A 20,045-nucleotide genomic window follows, 5' to 3' on the forward strand; every position below is an offset into this window, starting at 1 on the left:
AAAAACAATAAATAAAATAAAAATAAAAATAAAAATAAAAAAGGCCTGGCACGGTGGCTCAGGCCTGTAATCCCAGTACTTTGGGAGGCCAAGGTGGGTGGATCACAAGGTCGGGAGATGGAGAACATCTTGGCCAAGAGGGCGAAACCCGTCTCTACTAAAATACAAAAATTAGCTGGGCGTGATGGTGCACGTCTGCGTTCCCAGCTACTCAGGAGGCTAAGGCAGGAGAATCACTTGAACCTGGGAGGCAGATGTTGCAGTGAGCCGAGATCATGCCACTGCACTCCAGCCTGGGCGATGAAACTCCATACCAAAAAAAGAGAGTACTTTTTATAAATCTGCTTTTGAAATCATTTGGATACTACAGCGACCCTGCTGACCACAACAGCCGAGACTAGTGGGCAAATCACCAGACATTTCTGGGTTTCCTGCAAAGTAGGAAAATCTACTTTGTAAACTGCTCTCAAATTTATGAACTCCGTGTGGATAGTGAACTCAGGCACCAGGCAGATTGCACCCCACTGCGTTAATTTCACTTCTGAGTCTTTCATAATTTTCTTTATTTCTTTTTTTTTTTTAAGACGGAGTCTCACTCTGTCGCCAGGCTGGAGTGCAGTAGCGCAATCTCGGCTCACTGCAACCTCCACCTCCTGAGTTCAAGCGATTTTCCTGCCTCAGCCTCCCAAGTAGCTGGGATCACAGGCAGCTGCCACCATGCCCAGCTATTTTTTTTTTCGTATTTTTTGTAAAGACGGGGTTTCACCGTGTTACCCAGGACCGTCCAGACCTTCTGACCTCGTGATCCGCCGGCCTCGGCCTCCTAAAGTGCTGGGATTACAGGTGTGAGACACTGCGCCCGGTCTTTTTTTTTTTTAAGACAAGGTTCTCACTCTGTCGCCCAGGCTGGAGTGTGATCCTAGCACACTGCAGCCTCGACCTCCCAGGTTCAAGCCACCCTCCCACCTCAGCCTCCCGAGTAGCTGGGACCACAGGCCCCATCACCGCGCCCTGACCGGCTCCCGGGGGCGCTCCGCGCCCCTCCTCCTGCCTCACTCCTCTGGGACATCCCCACCAAAGACCCCGCGGGAGGAAACAGTCCCAGTCTCTGGCTCAACCGTGTTGCGGGCCCCACGGGGAAGACTGGGGAAGGAGGCTGCCATCAGCGGACGCCCTGGCCAGGATCTGAAGCTTTACGAAGGTCCGTACAACGTAAACAAGAAGTGAAAGTTTAACAAAACGTAAAAGTAGTATTTATTTATTTATGAGATGGAGCCTCGCTCTGTCCCCCAGGCTGGAGTGCAGGGGCGCCATCTCGGCTCACTGCAGCCTCCGCCTCCCGGGTTCAAGCGATCTCCTGCCTCAGCCTCCGGAGTAGCTGGGGCTACAGGCGCGCGCCACGAGGCCCGGGTAATTCTTTTTGTATTTTTAGTACAGACGGGAGCGGTTTTACCATGTTGGCCAGGCTGGTCTCGAACTCCTGACCTCAGGCGATCCGCCTGCCTCAGCCTCTCAAAATGCCAGGATTACCGGCGTGAGCCACCTCGCCCGGCCAAAAGTAAACTTTTCTTTTTTCTTTTGAGAGGGAGGCTCGCTCTGTCGCCCAGGCTGGAGTGCAGGGGCGCGATCTCGGCTCACTGCAACCTCCGCCTCCGGGTTCAGGCGATCCTCCTTCCTCAGCCTCCAGAGCCAAGACTACAGGCGCCCCCACCACACCCGGTGAATTTTTGTATTTTTAGTAGAGACGAGGTTTCACCTAGTGATGCGCCCGCCTCGGCCTCCCAAAGGGTTGGGATTACAGGCGTGAGCCACCGTGCCCGGCCCAAGAGTAATCTCTAAAGAGCCCTTTAGCCGCAACTTCATTCCCGAAAATTATTTGAGAAAGTAACGCTAGGAAAACGCTCCACGAAGTTCCAGAGCCGGGAGTGCGCGGGGCCGCGGGCTGCGCCCGCAGGTGTGTCTGCCCCGGACGTCCCCAGCAGCGCGGCGGCGCCAGCCTCATGCGGAGGCCCCGCCCCGGAGCGCGCCACAAGCCAATCAGCGCCCTGAGGCGAGTCCTCACCCCGCGCGGCGGCCCCGCCCCCCAGCTCCGGGCCCAGCTGCCCCAGCAGCTTTCCGTCAGGCTGGGCGGAGCCACTTCCGCCAAGAAGCGCCTTTGTGTCTTCTAAGTTAAGCGTATTCAGTGGATTTCTTATTCCTTGAACCCAAACCTGGGCGGTAAACCCTCTGGGGCTTAGAGGCCGCGGCCTCCACAGACTGGCCGATCCCGCCCTGAAGTGCCGGCGGTGGAACAGCCCGGGCGGAACCAACGGGCGGCCGCGGAGGTGGGGCCGTTGTTTCCCCCTCCCGTGTGCCTGCAGTGGAACGGCCCGGGAGGAACCAACGGGCCGCGGGGGTGTGCTCAGCTCGCCGTCTTCCCCCTCCGTCTGCCTGCAGTGGAACGGCCCGGGCAGAACCAACGGACGGCCGCAGGGAGCACTCAGCGCGCCGTGTTCCCCCCCTCCTCACGCCTACAGTGGAACCAACGGGCGGCCGCGGGGAGTAAGCGCGCCGTATCCCCACCGTGTGCCTGCGGTGGAACGGCCCGGGCGGAACCAACGGGCGGCCGCGGAGGGCACGTGTTTCCATCCCCCCATCTACCTGCAGTGGAACGGCCCGAGCGGAACCAACGGGGAGGGGCGCTGAGCGCGCCGTGTTTTACCCCCCCGTCTGCCTGGAGTAGAACGGCCCGGAGGAACCAACGGGCCGCGGGGGTGTGCTCAGCTCGCCGTCTTCCCCCTCCGTCTGCCTGCAGTGGAACGGCCCGGGCAGAACCAACGGACGGCCGCAGGGAGCACTCAGCGCGCCGTGTTCCCCCCCTCCTCACGCCTACAGTGGAACCAACGGGCGGCCGCGGGGAGTAAGCGCGCCGTATCCCCACCGTGTGCCTGCGGTGGAACGGCCCGGGCGGAACCAACGGGCGGCCGCGGAGGGCACGTGTTTCCATCCCCCCATCTACCTGCAGTGGAACGGCCCGAGCGGAACCAACGGGGAGGGGCGCTGAGCGCGCCGTGTTTTACCCCCCCGTCTGCCTGGAGTAGAACGGCCCGGGAGGAACCAACGGGCAGCCGCGGGGGCGTTGTGGGCCGCGGCGCGATTCCCCGCTCCCCGGCTCCGGGGCACTGAGGAGCGGTGCCCGCGGGGCAGCCAGGAGCCCGATGCCGGGTTCTGCGCGTCATTTTCGGCCCCACGGGTGCCCCGTGAAGCCCACCTGGGTCCGCCAGCCCTGTGACACTCCCCATAGCCGAGCTCCGAGCTCCCTCCGCGGCCTCGCATCCGGCCCCTCCGGCGCGCACCTCTCAGGCCCCGCCCGCCGGCGTCCTTTTGTTGTGAAGGCGCCGGGGCCTAGCGCTATGCCTGCGGCGGAGACTGCATCAGGCTGTTGGTGGGTTCTGCGTGCTGGGTGCTGTGCTCGGTGCTGGGTGCTGGGAGGTCGGTGCTGGGTGCTGTGCTGGGTGCTGGTACTGATGCTGAGTGCGCGGGCGCCCGGGGTTCCCCTGCCCGGATTGGCTCCTGGGGGGTCCTTTCCTACGGCGGGCGCTGTGCGCGGAAAACGCTGGTGGCGTTTTGCGAGCTGGCTTTAAGTGTTTTCTCGTTCGGGAGTCCACGGAGACCCCCACGCCCTGAAACCCGGGAACGCGGTGTGCGCGGCCGCAAAAAAAGCAAAAATCTCCCGACAGCCGAGCTCCCGTTCGGTGGCTTTTTAGTTGTTTGTTTGTTTTTTTAATGGAGTGCAACCTACTTCACTCAGGAAGCCTGCACGTCACGTTTTCAGGCCAAACGAGCCCGTGTTTTAAGGGTCGCTGAGGCAGGAGTAGGAAGGTTTTCCACTCCACTCACGCATTTTCAGTGTAGGCAAGTCAGAAAACGGAGGGCAGAACGAAAATGAGCGGATCTGGGAGTCCAGGCTGCGGTTCGTCCGCATCTCTAACAGATGTTTCCTGGTGAAGATGCGTCGGGCGCAGCGGGTCCCGGGGCGGGTGGGGGCACAGGGCACCCTCCTCGGGGTGCCTTTGGCGTTGGGCACTTGTGTGGTCTCCAGCTTCCGGGTGTTGGAAGGGAGTGTCCCCCTGCAGCCTGAGCCTCTGCCAGATGGTTCCTTGGGAGGAACTCCCCGGGGGAGGTCTGAGTTCCGGGGCATGGTTTGAAGATTTGGTTCACGTTTTGCCTGAAATGCGCGTCTGGCTGTTTGAACCCACCTGGACTTCCTGACCAGGGGCACGGATCGTTCACCTCTGGTGCAGGGGCCTGGCTAGGAGAGGTCTGCACAGTTGGACAGGGTGCAAAGCGACGCTTTGTCAGTAATCCGGCGCTCAGATTCCTGTGGTGGGACGAGCAGCTCCTCCGGCTTTATCCCATTTTAAATCCAGGTTTTCTTTTCCTTCTAGTCCTCGGGCTCCACCCGGGGACTCGCGCCCAGACAGCGGAAGGGAAGGATGTCACTTCTGAGATGAGGTTCAGAAAGGCCAGGGCTCCTGTCCTGGCTGCTCTCTCCCCCTCCCTGACGAGCTTGCTGGATGAAAGCTCCTGTCAGGCTGTGGTGTGTCCTGTGGAGAAACTGGCAAGAAACTGGTCTGGGACCTTTCCACCTATAGCCAGCAAGGAACTGAACCCAGCCAGCCTCCACGTCAGTGAGCTCAGAGGTGGACCCCAGCCCCAGCTGAGCCTTCGGATGAGGCCACAGCCCTGGTTGATTGCAGTTTCAGGAGGGCCTTAAGCTAGAAGCACCTGGCTAAGCTTCCCACAGATTCCTGCACCACAGGAGCCGACATCAAAAGCATTTGTTGTTTTGAGCTGGTAAGTGTGGAGTGACTGTTACAGGGCACTAGAGAAGGAACATGCGCCCTTTGTCCTTTTTATTGGCCTTTTAGACGTTGTCCTCTGTGAATCGCTTGAACTTGGGAGATGGAGGTTGCAGTGAGCTGAGATGGTGCCACCGCACTCCAGCCTGGGCAACAAGAGCGAAACTCATTCTCAAAAAAAAAATAGGCCGGGCGCGGTGGCTCAAGCCTGTAATCCCAGCACTTTGGGAGGCCGAGACGGGCGGATCACAAGGTCAGGAGATCGAGACCATCCTGGCGAACACAGTGAAACCCCGTCTCTACTAAAAATACAAAAAACTAGCCGGGCGAGGTGGCGGGCGCCTGCAGTCCCAGCTACTCGGGAGGCTGAGGCAGGAGAATGGCGGGAACCCGGGAGGCGGAGCTTGCCGTGAGCTGAGATCTGGCCACTGCACTCCAGCCTGGGCGACAGAGCAAGACTCCGCCTCAAAAAAAAATAAAATAAAATAAAATAAATTATCTGTGAAATATGGTTTTTTTCTTTTTTTTTTTTTTGAGACAGAGTCTCGCTCTGCCCCCAGGCTGGAGTGCAGTGGCGTGATCTCAGCTCACTGCAAGCTCCGCCTCCCGGGTTCACACCATTCTCCTGCCTCAGCCTCCCGAGTAGCTGGGACTACAGGCGCCTGCCACCTCGCCCGGCTAATTTTTTTTTTTTGTATTTTTAGTAGAGACGGGGTTTCACCATGTTAGCCAGGATGGTCTCGATCTCCTGACCTCGTGATCCGCCCGTCTCGGCCTCCCAAAGTGCTGGGATTACAAGCTTGAGCCACCGCGCCCGTCCTCTTTTTTTTTTTGAGACGGAGTCTTGCTCTGTTGCCCAGGCTGGAGCAATGGCACAGTCTCAGCTCACTGCAGCCTCCACCTCCCAGGTTCAAGCGATTCTCCTGCCTCAGCCTCCTGCGTAGCTGGGATTACAGGCGAGCGCCACCACACCTGGCGAACTTTTGTATTTTTTTTTTTTTTTTTTTTTTTTGTTGAGACGGAGTCTTGCTCTGTCGCCCAGGCTGGAATGCAGTGGCCGGATCTCAGCTCACTGCAAGCTCCGCCTCCCGGGTTTACGCCATTCTCCTGCCTCAGCCTCCGAGTAGCTGGGACTACAGGCGCCTGCCACCTCGCCCGGCTAATTTTTTTTTTTTGTATTTTTAGTAGAGACGGGGTTTCACCATGTTAGCCAGGATGGTCTCGATCTCCTGACCTCGTGATCCGCCCGTCTCGGCCTCCCAAGTGCTGGGATTACAAGCTTGAGCCACCGCGCCCGTCCTCTTTTTTTTTTTGAGACGGAGTCTTGCTCTGTTGCCCAGGCTGGAGCAATGGCACAGTCTCAGCTCACTGCAGCCTCCACCTCCCAGGTTCAAGCGATTCTCCTGCCTCAGCCTCCTGCGTAGCTGGGATTACAGGCGAGCGCCACCACACCTGGCGAACTTTTGTATTTTTTTTTTTTTTTTTTTTTTTTGTTGAGACGGAGTCTTGCTCTGTCGCCCAGGCTGGAATGCAGTGGCCGGATCTCAGCTCACTGCAAGCTCCGCCTCCCGGGTTTACGCCATTCTCCTGCCTCAGCCTCCGGAGTAGCTGGGACTACAGGCGCCCGCCACCACGCCCGGCTAGTTTTTTGTGTTTTTAGTAGAGACGGGGTTTCACCGTATTAGCCAGGATGGTCTCGATCTCCTGACCTCGTGATCCGCCCGTCTCGGCCTCCCAAAGTGCTGGGATTACAGGCTTGAGCCACCGCGCCCGGCGAACTTTTGTATTTTTAATAGAGACGGGGTTTCATCATGTTGGCCAGGCTGGTCTTGAACTTCTGACCTCAGGTGATCTGCCCACCTCAGCCTCCCAAAGTGCTGGGATAACAAGCATGAGCCACCGTGCCCAGCCGATTTTTTTTTTTTTATTTTTGCCTGTTTTTCTAATTGGTTTGTAGGAGTTCTTTATACAGTCTGCATATTAATCCTTGGTCATGTTGCAAGTATCTTTTCCCAGGTTGTGGCTGTTCAATTCACTTTGAGGTATGTATATATATATATTTTTGTTTTTTTGTTTTGTTTTGTTTCTTTGAGACAGAGTTTTGCTCTTGTTGCCCAGGCTGGAGTGCAATTGTGCGATCTTGGCTCACCACAACCTCTGCCTACCCAGTTCAAGTGATTCACCTGCCTCAGCCTCCTGAGCAGCTGGGGTTATAGGCATGCGCCACCACGCCTGGCTAATTTTGTGTTTTTAGTAGAGACGTGGTTTCTCCATGTTGGTCAGGCTGATCTCGAATTCCCAACCTCAGGTGATCCGCCCACCTCAGCCTCCCAAAGTGCTGTGATTACAGGTGTGAGCCACCGGGTCTGGCCTTTTTTTTTTTTTTTTTTTGAGACAGGGTCTCGCCGTGTCACCCAGGCTGGAGTGCAGTGGCGCAGTCTTGGCTCACTGCAACCTCCGCCTCCTGGGTTCAAGCAATTCTCCTGCCTCAGCCTCCTGAGTAGCTGGGATTACAGGTGCATACCACCACACCTGGTTAATTTTTGTATTTTTGTAGAAACAGGGTTTCACCATGTTGGTCAGGCTGGTCTCGAGCTCCTGACCTCAAGTGTTCCACCCACCTTGGCCTCCCAAAGTGCTGGGATTACAGGTGTGAGCCACTACACCCGGCCCACTTTGTGGTATACTTTCGTGAAGCAGAATTCTTCGTTTAGCCAATTTAGTCCACCTGACCCTTTTTTAATGGGTCATGCTTTTGGGGTTTGGTTAGAGAAATTATTGTCCTACCCCAAAAAGGGTCAGGAAGACATTCCCTTATATTTTCCTGACCATAAAGTTTGTTTTTTTCTTTTTGAGACGGAGTCTTGCTTTGTTGCCCAGGCTGGAGTGCAGTGGCATAATCTCGGCTCACTGCAAGCTCCGCCTCCCGGGTTCACACCATTCTCCTGCCTCAGCCTCCTGAGTAGCTGGGACTACAGGCACCCACCACTGCGCCCAGCTAATTTTTAAAATTTTTTTTTATTTTACTTTATTTATTTTATTTTTTATTTTTTATTTTTTTTGAGACGGAGTCTCGCTCTGTAGCCCGGGCTGGAGTGCAGTGGCTGGATCTCAGCTCACTGCAAGCTCCGCCTCCCGGGTTCACGCCATTCTCCTGCCTCAGCCTCCCGAGTAGCCGGGACTACAGGCGCCCGCCACCTCGCCCGGCTAGTTTTTTGTATTTTTTAGTAGAGACGCGGTTTCACTGTGTTAGCCAGGATGGTCTCGATCTCCTGACCTCGTGATCCGCCCGCCTCGGCCTCCCAAAGTGCTGGGATTACAGGCTTGAGCCACCGCGCCCGGCCTAATTTTTTTTATTTTTAGTAGAGATGGGGTTTCACCGTGTTAGCCAGGATGGTCTCAATCTCCTGACCTCGTGATCCTCCCGCCGTGGCCTACCAAAGTGCTGGGATTACAGGCTTGAGCCACCGCGCCCGGCCAGCGTAAAGTTTTACACATTTAAGTTTCTCATAAGAACAGGCCGCCTGGGTTCAAATCCTGACACGGCTGCTGTGAAGCCCTGTCTTACTTTTGTGTGTCTCAGGTGGTGATAACAGCACCTTCCGCAGAGGGCTGTTGTGGGGATTCACCACTGTGCAGAGGGCCTCGGACCCTCCAGCAGCAGAGTCAGGGCTGCGTCCGTGTTACTCGTTGTCACCATGTGTCTACTGATACGGGATCAGAATCCGGTTTTTCTTTTCCCCTGGCGTGGACAACTGTCCTGGTATCATAGACTGAATAATGAATAAGGCTTGCTTGCTTCTTCAACAATTGGTGGTGCCTCCATTCTGCACACGCCAGACCTGTTTCTTTTTTTTTGAGATGGAGTTTCGCTCTGTCGCCCAGGCTGGAGTGCAGTGGTGGGATCTCAGCTCACTGCAAGCTCCGCCTCCCGGGTTTACGCCATTCTCCTGCCTCAGCCTCCTGAGTAGCTGGGACTACAGGCGCCCGCCACCTCGCCCGACTAGTTTTTTATATTTTTTAGTAGAGACGGGGTTTCACCGTATTAGCCAGGATGGTCTCAATCTCCTGACCTCGTGATCCGCCCATCTCAGCCTCCCAAAGTGCTGGGATTACAGGCTTGAGCCACCGTGCCCAGCCGACCTGTTTCTTTTTTGAGACAGTTTCATTCTGTCACCCAGACTGGGGTGCAGTGGTACAATCTCAGCTCACTGAAGCCTCCGTTTCCCAGGTTCAAGCGATTCTTGTGCCTCAGCTCAGCCTCCCGAGTAGCTGGGACTGCTGGCACCCGCCACCACGTCCAGCTAATTTTTCTATTTAGTAGGGTTTCGCCGTGTTGGCCAGGCTGGTCTCAAATTCCTGACTTCAGGTGATCCGCCTGCCTCTGCTTCCCAAAGTGCTGGGATTACAGGCGTGAGCCACTGCGCCTGGCCAGCATATGCTAGGCCTGTTTCAAGGTCCTTATTCTTTTGCATTTTTTTACTCGCCCAGCCCTGCACCAAGGTCTCAGACTGAACTAGAAGTCCTCCTGTCTTGGGAGGACAGCTGCTGCCCCTCCCCGCCCTCCGTCTCCTCACAGGACGTGTTTGTCTTCTACCCATCGTGTGTGCATAGTCTCCCTCTGTGATTGACGTGTGCCTCATAGGGCTGGATCTATCTTGAGACTACATAGCCTCTTGTTTCTAAGCTTTTTTTTTGAGACGGAGTCTTGCTCTGTTGCCCAGGCTGGAGTGCAGTGGCACGATCTCCGCTCACTGCAGCCTCCGCCTCCTGGGTTCAAGTGATTCTCCTGGCTCAGCCTCCTGAGTAGCTGGGACTACAGGTGCGCGCCATCACACCTGGCTAATTTTTTTTGTAGTGGAGACGGGGTTTCACTGTGTTAGCCAGGATGATCTCGATGTCCTGACCTTGTGATCCGCCCACCTCAGCCTCCCAAAGTGCTGGGATGACAGGAGTGAGCCGCCGCACCCGGCCGTTTCTAAGCTTCTACTCAGTAGTTTTAGTGTCTCTTGGTGACTGTTGTGATGATGATTATTGTGATGGTTGCCAGATGGTGGCTTCTCATTCCCTCCCTCTGATGATCATGGATTGACTTTGTGCTGAAAGGAAGACTTCCCCTCCTTTGCCATTCATTCCTTAGCATGGCCTTGTGGGCTGTTGTTTTACTGGGGGTTCTGATCCTTTACTGTGTTATTTACTCTGCTTTTCAAGCCCCCTGAGCCCTCCCTCAGCCAGCCCTGAGTTCATTCCTGGAACACAAACTTTCGGTGCAGCTAACCTGACAGCTCCTCTGGCATCTTTCCCACCACAGCCCAAGAATCAGTCATTTTTCAAAGAAGCCTGGTTGGCTTTAGTGGAGAATGATATATATTATTTTTGGTTTTGTTCTGTTGTGTTTTTTAGACAGAGTCTTGCTCTTTGCCCAGGCTGGAGTACAGTGGTGCAGTCTTGGCTCACCGCAACCTCTGCCTCCTGGGTTCAAGTGATTCTCATGCCTCACCCTCCCAAGTGGCTGGGATTACAGTCACCCGCCACGACTAATTTTTTTTTTTTTCTTTTGAGATGGAGTCTCCCTCTGTCACCCAGGCTGGAGTACAGTGGCCCGATCTAGGCTCACTGCAACCTCCGCCTCCCGGGTTCAAGAGATTCTCCTGCCTCAGCCTCCCAAGTAGCTGAGACTATAGGCGCCTGCTACCACGCCTGGCTAATTTTTTTTTGTATTTTTAGTAGAGACTGGATTTCACTATGTTGGCCAGGCTGGTCTTGAGCTCCTGACCTTGTGATCTGTGCATCTCGGCCTCCCAAAGTGCTGGGATTACAGGAGTGAGCCACCGCACCTGGCCTAATTTTTTTTTTTTTTTTTTTTTTTTTTTTTTTTTGAGACGGAGTCTCGCTCTGTCGCCCAGGCTGGAGTGCAGTGGCCGGATCTCAGCTCACTGCAAGCTCCGTCTCCCGGGTTTACGCCATTCTCCTGCCTCAGCCTCCCGAGTAGCCGGGACTACAGGCGCCCGCCACCTCGCCCGGCTTTTTTTTTTTTTATTTTTTTGGTAGAGACAGGGTTTCACCGTGTTAGCCAGGGTGGTCTCGATCTCCTGACCTTGTGATCCGCCCGTCTCGGCCTCCCAAAGTGCTGGGATTACAGGCTTGAGCCACCGCGCCCGGCCCTGTATTTTTATAGAGACTAATTTTTTGTATTTTAGTAGGGACTAATTTTTTGTATTTTTAGTAGAGACAAGGTTTCACCATGTTGCCCAGGCTAGCCTAGCACTCCTGAGCTCAGGTAATCTGCCCGCCTCAGCCTCCCAAAGTGCTAGGATCACAGGCATGAGCCACTGCGCCCAGCCGCGTTAGTGGAGTATGATATTTAGAAACCAAGGTTAGGGTGCTGGGGGCGCTGTCCAGATGTCGCTGTCTCTGAGCAGATGTGCTGTGTTCAGGTGTGTGCGTGCGTGCGTGCGTGCATGTCGCCTGTCCACCCATCTGTTAAAGCCTGTGCACTCTGGCCCAATAACACCATCACAGGCGAACACCATGGGGGTCATTCCGTCCATCTTCCTTTCTTCTTCTTTTTATTTATTTATTTATTTTTATTTTATTTATTTGTTTTTTTTGAGATAGAGTCTTGCTCGGTCACCCAGGCTGGAGTGCAGTGGCGCGATCTCGGCTCACTGCAAGCTCTGCCTCCCAAGTTCACGCTATTCTTCTGCCTCAGCCTCCCAAGTAGCTGGGACTACAGGCGCCCACCACCACGCCTGGGTAATTTTTTGCATTTTTTGGTAGAGATGGGGTTTCACCGTGTTAGCCAGGATGGTCTCCATCTTCTGACCTCGTGATCCACCCTCTTCGGCCTCCCAAAGTGCTGGGATTACAGGCGTGAGTGCCTGGCCTTTTTATTTTTTTGAGACACAGTCTCTTGTCGCCCAGGCTGCAGTGTGGTAGCATTATCTCGGCTCACTGCAACCTCCATCTCCTGGGTTCAAGTGATTCTTTTTTTTTTTTTTTTTTTTTGAGACGGAGTCTGGGTCTGTTGCCCAGGCTGGAGTGCAGTGGCCAGATCTCAGCTCACTGCAAGCTCCGCCTCCCGGGTTTACGCCATTCTCTCGCCTCAGCCTCCCGAGTAGCTGGGACTACAGGCGCCCGCCATCTCGCCCGGCTAATTTTGTATTTTTTTAGTAGAGACGGGGTTTCACCGTGTTAGCCAGGATGGTCTCGATCTCCTGACCTCGTGATCCGCCCGTCTCGGCCTCCCAAAGTGCTGGGATTACAGGCTTGAGCCACCGCGCCCGGCCTCAAGTGATTCTTTTGCCTCAGCCTCCCTAGTAGCTGGGATTACAGGTGCATGCCACTGCACCCAGCTAATTTTTATATTTTTAGTAGCGATGGGGTTTTGCCATGAACTCCTGACCTCAGGTGATCCACCCGCCTCGGCCTCCCAAAGTGCTGGGATTACAGGCATGAGTCACTGTGCCCAGCCTCTTCTTTTCATTTTTATTTTAATTTTTTCACTACAAGAAGGACTTCCTTTCCTATTTGCATCTCTCTTCACTTACAGTATGAAGTCTGTCTCCCGTCATCTACAAAATATTTATGTGTTTGCCCAATCCAGAATTCTAACCATGACTCAGCAAAAAAAAGAAAGGAAAAGGGAGGCTGGGTGCGGTGGCTCACGCCTGTAAATCCCAGCACTTTGGGCAGGAGTTCGAGACCAGCCTGACCAATATGGTGAAACCCCCGTCTCTACTAAAAATACAAAAATTAACTGGGCATGGTGGCTCACACCTATAATCCCAGCACTTGGGGAGACCAAGGCGGGCGGATCACCTGAGGTTGGAAGTTTGAGACCACCCTGGCCAACGTTGAGAAAACCTGTCTCTACTAAAAATACAAAATCAGTGGGGCATGTGCCCACGCCTGTAATCCCAGCTACCCGGGAGGCTGAGGCAAGAGAATCGCTTGAACCTGGCAGGCGGAGGTTGTGGTGAGCCAAGATCGTGCCATTGCATCCCAGCCTGGGCAACAAGAGTGAAACTCCATCTAAAAGGTAAAATAAAAATACAAAAATTAGCTGGGTGTAGTGGCGCGTGCCTGTAATCCCAGCTACTCAGGAGGCTGAGGCAGGAGAATCGCTTGAACCCGGGAGGTGGAGGTTGCAGTGAGCTGAGATGGTGCCACTGCACTCCAGCCTGGGCGACAGAGCAAGACTCCATCTCAAAAAAAAGAAAAGGGAAAATCGTGCTTAAAGCTTAGTATTTGTTTGGAGCTCCTTGTGTGTCTGGAGCTCCTTGTGTGTCTGGAGCTCCTTGTGTGTCTGGATCTCAGTGTGTGTCTGGATCTCAGTGTGTGTCTGGATCTCTGTGTGTCTGGATCTCAGTGTGTGTCTGGATCTCTGTGTGTCTGGATCTCAGTGTGTGTCTGGATCTCAGTGTGTGTCTGGATCTCAGTGTGTGTCTGGATCTCTGTGTGTCTGGATCTCAGTGTGTGTCTGGATCTCTGTGTGTCTGGAGCTCCTTGTGTGTCTGGATCTCAGTGTGTGTCTGGATCTCTGTGTGTCTGGATCTCAGTGTGTGTGTGGATCTCAGTGTGTGTCTGGAGCGCTTGTGTCTGTCACCTGTGCACCCGCATCCAGCGTACGTGCACCCGCATCCAGCGTACGTACACCCGCCTTCCCGTGGTTTGTTCTGCTTCTCCCCTTGGTGCTTGTGTCGATCATTTGCTCTGTGGTGTGGTTCATGCGTTGGAGTTCGTATTCCATTTCAGAGACCCTTTTCCCTACCCTTGTTGATGTAATGATGTTTGCTTTTTATGCAAGCAACATATTTTCATGGTTCCAGAAGTCAGACCTGGAGCCGCCCGCCTCACTCCACTCCCACCTGCCCCGTCACTGAAGAGTCTCCTTATTCTTGGGTGTATCTGTCCTGTATTTTTTCTTTTTTTTTTTTTCCTGAGACCAGGTCTCACTGTGTTGCCCATGCTGGAATGCAGTGGTGAGATCACGGTCACTGCAGGCTCATCCTCCCAGACTCAAGTGGTCCCCCCACCTCAGCTGGGACCACAGGTGCACACCAGGCCCAGGCCTAATTTTTGTACTTTTGTGGTAGAGATGAGGTTTCGTCATATTACCCAGGCTGGTATTGAACTCCTGGGCTGAAGCGATCCTCCTCCCTCAGTCTCCCAAAGTGCTAAGATTACAATCATGAAACAACACACCCGGACAAAAAATGTTCCAACTTGTTTTTTTTTTTGAGATGTGGAGTTTTTGTTCTTGTTGCCCGGGCTGGAGTGCAACGGCGCGATCTCAGCTCACTGCAACCTCCACCTCCCAGGTTCAAGCGATTCTCCTGCCTCAGCCTCCTGAGTAACTGGGACTACAGGCGTGCGCCTCCACGCCTGGCTAATTTTGTATTTTAGTAGGAGATGGGCTTCACCATGTTGGTCAGGCTGGTCTTGAACTCATGACCTCAGGTGATCTGCCCTCCTCGGCCTCCCAAAGTGCTGGGATTACAGGCATGAGCCACAGCGCCCGGCCAAAATTTTCCAACTTTTTATTTTGAGAAACTTTTTAGACTTACGGAAGAGCTGCAGAAGTTCACCCATGTGCCCTTCTGTCCGCTTGCCCTGACGGTAAGACCCTCGAGAACCTCAGTTCCACTCGCTGGTGTCACGTGGCCCTGGCGACTCATCCACGGGCTGTGTGTTCAGTTTGGGCCAATCTCCTGCACCCGTCGCCTCTCTGTGGCATGAGCCGCCCAGGATCCCACATGGCATCCTGCTGTCCTGGGCCTTGGGCTCCACAAGTCCTTGTCTTTCGTGGCCTGCAGATTTTTGGGTTTGCTTGACGTCTTCTCACGGTTAGATGTGCGGTTACATATTTGGAGCAAGAAAACCTTGGTGGTGACGGAGCCTTCTCCCGGCGTCAGGTCAGGGAGGACAGGAAGTTGCTGTGTCTCCTGTCTGGTGACTTGGTGACTCTGGCCCCTTGGTGAAGGCAGCGTCCAGTTTCTCCAGAGTGAAGTTACGCCTTCCCCCTTTGTAATCAGCAAACGTCTTGTGGGGAAATCACTGGAGAGGACACATGTCCCTCGCTGAGTTTCCTGGCAGGTCCTGTTTCCTCTTTCGACATCCTTTGGTTTCATCCATACCCCAGGGCTGATCCTGTTTGGTCTCATCCATGCCTGCGGGGCTCTTCCTGCCCGTTTTGGGACTTGTCTACCTGATGTGTTCCTTCTGTCTGAGAGCCTCTGGCCTGGGGCTGGCGGCCTCCTGGGAGCTTCCAGGCCACTGCTCCTCCGCCACTGCCACCTCAGCCTGGCGACCTTTGACCCACTGCCACCTCAGCCTGGCGACCTTTGACCCACTGCCACCTCAGCCTGGCGACCTTTGACCCACTGCCACCTCAGCCTGGCGACCTTTGACCCACTGCCACCTCAGCCTGGCGACCTTTGACCCACTGCCACCTCAGCCTGGCGACCTTTGACCCACTGCCACCTCAGCCTGGCGACCTTTGACCCACTGCCACCTCAGCCTGGCGACCTTTGACCTTCGACCTTCATCATTGATCTTCATCTGTAAACGTTCTCAGGCCTGACTTGTAGAAGTTTTTGTCCAGAGAGGACTTGTTTCTCTGCTCACAGCTGGGTCCCCTGCAGGCCCCCAGATCAGCCTGGCCACCCCAGGCTCCCCTCTCTTCCTGTTGAGGGGTGGTCCTGGGAGCCCTCCTCCGTCTCAAGAGCGCCAAGACCCCTTTGCAGCCGCTGCCGTCCAGGGTCCAGTTGTTGAGTTGGGGCTTCTGTGGAGCCACTCGCCTGCCCCTCCGTGAGGCAGGAGGCCCTGGTGAGGTTTCACTTCCGCTGTCCTGTTTTTTTGTGTTTTTTTTTTGAGATGGAGTTTTGCTCTTGTCACCCAGGCTGGAGTGCAGTGGTGTGATCTCTGTTCACTGCAACCTCTGCCTCCCGGGTTTAAGCAATTCTCTTCTTGCCTCAGTCTCCCGAGTAGCTGGGATTACAGGCTAATTTTGTATTTTTTTAGTAGAGACAGGGTTTCTTCATGTTGGTCAGGCTGGTCTCGAACTCCTGACCTCAGGCGATCCCCCTGCATTGGGCTCCCAAAGTGCTGGGATTACAGGCGGAAGCCACTGCACCCGGCTGGCCGTCCTGTTCTTAATTTACAAGACCCACTTGGGTTGCAGCCAGTCCCCACTTATTGTGGTCTGAGTTGTGATTTTCTGACTTTGTGACGGTGGAAAAGCCAAATGCCTTCAGCAGAAACGCTGCCCTGAGCTCACAGCCATCCTCTCTCTCACTTCCGGTGGGGTTGTCTGAATTTCATCAGCTGCTCAGCACGCTTATAGCCAGACTCCGAGTTAGGTGGCTTTGCCCAGGTCTCACTGATGTGGGTGTCAGCACACGGAGGTGGGTGAGGCACGTTCAGTGCCAAAGGACGGGCTGGGGTCTGTCTGTGGAGACGTCGGTGGCCTTGAAAAGACGGTGTGGCGGGGCAGGCGTCTCATGACGGCCGAGTGTGTGCCCTGCGGCCCATGGGTCTCCTGGACTGTGCTCCAGACGTGAGTGGACAGCAAGCAATCCTCCCTCCTCACCCTCCCAAAGTGCTGGGATTCTAGGTGTGGGCCACCGCCCCTGGCCAAACGTGAAGGTTTGACTTAAAACTTTGTGGTCTCTGGTCTGAACAGGCACCTGCACCTGGAGGACTCTGAGACCCGGTTTTCGACTACGATGTTTTGCACTTGTGCTCTGATACGAAATGTGTTTGGTCTTTGTTCCTGGTTCCTGGCAGAGAAGCTCCTCGAAGCCTCGGAATTTCCTGAGTGACAGGAGTGTTTCAGATCACACCTGAGCTTATGCTGATGAGGCGGGGGTTGGCCCTGGGAGAACGGGGTTTGGGGGGACTGGTCGCCAGAAGACCAGGTGACCCCAGGATTGGAGGCTGGGAGCTTTCAGCCCCACCTGCCAACCTCAGGGACGCAGCGAGCGAGGGTGAAACGCTGTAAAAACCCGTGAATGAGAGATGAAAGAGTGGGATGGTCTTTGGATTGCAGTATGCAAGGTGGCCCTGGGGGAAGGGGGTGGTGCCCAGAGAGGGCCTGAAACCCAGCGCCTGCCCAGGCCTTGCCTTCGTGTCTCTGCATCCAGCTGCTCCTCTGTTTTCTTTGCAGTAACATAAGTGCTTTCTGGAGTTCTGGGCAGTCCTGTCAAACTAATTGATCCTGAGGAGGGTGTCCTGGGAACCCTGATTTATTTATTTATTTATTTATTTATTTATTATTATTATTATTATTTATTTTATTTTTTTTTTTTTGAGACGGAGTCTCGCTCTGTCGCCCAGGCTGGAGTGCAGTGGCCGGATCTCAGCTCACTGCAAGCTCCGCCTCCCGGGTTTACGCCATTCTCCTGCCTCAGCCTCCCGAGTAGCTGGGACTACAGGCGCCCACCACCTCGCCCGGCTAGTTTTTTGTATTTTTTAGTAGAGACGGGGTTTCACCGTGTTAGTCAGGATGGTCTCGATCTCCTGACCTCGTGATCCGCCCGTCTCGGCCTCCCAAAGTGCTGGGATTACAGGCTTGAGCCACCGCGCCTGGCCTTTATTTATTATTTTTTTGAGACGGAGTCTCGCTTTGTCGCCCAGGCTGGAGTGCAGTGGCGCAATCTCGGCTCACTGCAAGCTCTGCCTCCCGGGTTCACACCATTCTCCTGCCTCAGCCTCCAAGTAGCTGGGACTACAGGCGCCCACCACCACGCCCGGCTAATGTTTTATATTTCTAGTAGAGACGGGGTTTCACCGTGTTAGCCAGGATGGTCTCGATCTCCTGACCTCGTGATCCGCCCACCTCGGCCTCCCAAAGTGCTGGGATTACAGGCATGAGCCACCGCGCCCGGCCAGGGAACCCTGATTTATAGCCGTGGGTCAGAAGCACGGCCCACAGCCTGACTGGCATCTGAGGAGGGGGCAGTCTTGTGGGATCCCGTCCTCGCCGCAGGGGACCTGGCGCTCCCTCCAGGTGGACGGCTTCGGGAAGGAATTGAACCAGAGGACACACAGCTGGTGTCTGGAGAATTGTTCAGTGTGGGAAAAACCCACATCTCCTGTGAGAGTGCAGAGAAACCACGTGCCTCACAGGACTTTATTTATTTGTTTGTTTTTGGACACAGAGTCTCACTCTGTCCCCCAGGCTGGAGTGCAGTGTCTCGATGTGTGCTCACTGCAATCTCCGCCTCCCGGGTTCACGCGATTCTGCTGCCTCAACCTCTTGAGTAGCTGGGATTACGGGCACCCACAACCACACCCGGCTAATTTTTGTATTTTTAGTAGAGACAGGGTTTCACCATGTTGGCCAGGCTGGTCTCAAACTCCTGACCTCAAGTGATCACCTGCCTCCAAAGTGCTGGGATGACAGGCGTGAGCCACTGCGGTCGGCCATTCACAGCAGTTTAAACGGAATTCTTTTCCTCTGTGTAAATCTTTTTTTTTTTTTTTGAGACGGAGTCTAGCTCTGTCACCCAGGCTAGAGTGCAGTGGCGCAATCTCAGCTCACTGCAACCTCTGCCTCCCAGGTTCACACGATTCTCCTGCCTCAGCCTCATAACTAACTAGGATTATAGGTGCCCACCACCACGCCTAGCTAATTGTTGTAATTTTAGTAGAGATGGGCTTTCACTGTTGGCCAGACTGGTCTCGAACTCCTGGCGTCATGATCTGCCTGCCTTGGCCTCCCAAAGTGCTGGGATTATAGGTGAAAAGCCACCGGCCCAGCCTTCCCTGTGTAAACCTTGAACTCAGAACTGCTTAGGAAGGACCCTGGGCTGTGAACTCTCACAACTACTTAGGAAGGACCCCGGACCTGCGGCTGCTCAGCTGGGTTCCAGTACCCGAAGATACTGTTGCTTTCCCCTGGGGCCCATCCCCAAGATGAGAGAACCAAGTGTCTTTCACTCTCAGGCACTTTCATGTTTTTACTTTGACACGTGGTGCTTCCTGCATAGCCGGCAGCGTGTGGTGGAGCCGAGTCGTGCGTTTCTGTCTGTGATTTGTCCCTCAGGCTCCCCCCTGCTCCGGTGGGTTTGGGTTTGGGGTCCGCTCCTTTGACGCTGGGACTGAGCCCCTCATTTCCTTTTTTTTTTTTTTTTTTTTTGAGACAGAGTCTCGCTCTGTCGCCCAGGCTGGAGTGCAGTGGCCAGATCTCTGCTCACTGCAAGCTCCGCCTCTTGGGTTCACACCATTCTCCTGCTTCAGCCTCCGGAGTAGCTGGGACTACAGGCGCCCGTCACCTCGCCCGGCTAGTTTTTTGTATTTTTTTAGTAGAGACGGGGTTTCACCGTATTAGCCAGGATGGTCTCAATCTCCTGACCTCATGATCCGCCCGTCTCGGCCTCCCAAAGTGCTGGGATTACAGGCGTGAGCCACCGCGCCTGGCCGAGCCCCTCATTTCCATCGTAGCTTCAGCTCCGTCAATGTGGTGTTTGTTTCTACTGCTGACAGGCACTTAGGTTGGAATTCTTTTGGTGTTTGCTTTGTCTTGTTTTGCTGCTAACAAAAAATGTTGCATTAAACACCCACCTCCAAGACTTCTGTAAGAAGGTGTGAAGAGCCCACCCGTTTTCCCGGGACCGCTTGGCCCTCTGTGACCCAAGTCAGCATTGGTGAAGTGCTTTATTAATTTTCTCGTTTTTCGTTGCTCCCTCTCACCTGCATGACCTTTGAAAGGTTGCACCCAGCCAGGCACGGTGGCTCATGCCTGTAATCCCAGTTCTATGGGAGGCTGAGGCGGGCGGATCACATGAGGTCAGGAGTTTGAGAGCAACCTGGGCAACATGGTGAAACCCTGTCTCTTCTAAAAGTACAGCAATTAGCCAGGCTTGGTGGCCCGTGCCTGTAATTCCAGCTGCTCGAGAGGCTGAGGCATGAGAATCCCTTGAATCCAAGAGGTGGTGACTGCAGTGAGCTGAGACTGTGCCACAGCACTCCAGCCTGGGTGACAGAGTAAGACTCTCTCAAAAAAGTGCTGGGATTACAGGCTTGAGCCACCGCGCCCGGCCCTCAAAAAAAAAAAAAAGGAAAGAAAAGAAAGGTCTTACTAGACAGTTTCAGGCTGGAATCTGTTTGCATTGTACCATCAGGTATTTCCAGCCTGGGAATAGTCAGTGACAGGAACGAACCGTGGGTGCCTCTGCGGGGGTGGCTCCCTAAGCAGAG

At 54.6% G+C, this 20,045-nt stretch overlaps 1 protein-coding gene and 1 long non-coding RNA gene across 6 annotated transcripts in view; one reads left to right on the plus strand and one right to left on the minus strand.

The window, feature by feature from the left end:
- The first annotated feature begins 2,976 nt into the window (after window positions 1-2,976).
- Window positions 2,977-20,045, plus strand: part of SLC35E2B (solute carrier family 35 member E2B) — a 40,500-nt gene continuing 23,431 nt past the window's right edge. Inside the window, exons 1-2 of one of the 5 annotated variants that reach the window (XM_033228728.1) lie at window positions 2,981-3,424; window positions 4,428-4,836. The gene's annotated coding sequence lies outside the window, so the exon portion shown is untranslated. Of the gene's footprint in view, window positions 3,472-4,427; window positions 4,837-15,931; window positions 16,250-20,045 lie in introns of those variants that run through there. The other 4 variants (XR_004441145.1, XM_033228729.1, XM_033228727.1 and 1 more) reach the window with 4 other exon arrangements.
- LOC117093451 lies at window positions 14,317-15,424 on the minus strand. Its single transcript, XR_004441148.1, has 3 exons — window positions 15,372-15,424; window positions 15,186-15,340; window positions 14,317-15,154 (listed from the first exon to the last, which is right to left on the minus strand). It is a non-coding gene; the product is annotated as an uncharacterized LOC117093451 (long non-coding RNA).

This window comes from Trachypithecus francoisi, unplaced genomic scaffold (genome assembly GCF_009764315.1).
Source record: "Trachypithecus francoisi isolate TF-2019V2 unplaced genomic scaffold, Tfra_2.0 Lachesis_group12, whole genome shotgun sequence".
NCBI classification, from domain to species: domain Eukaryota; kingdom Metazoa; phylum Chordata; class Mammalia; order Primates; family Cercopithecidae; genus Trachypithecus; species Trachypithecus francoisi.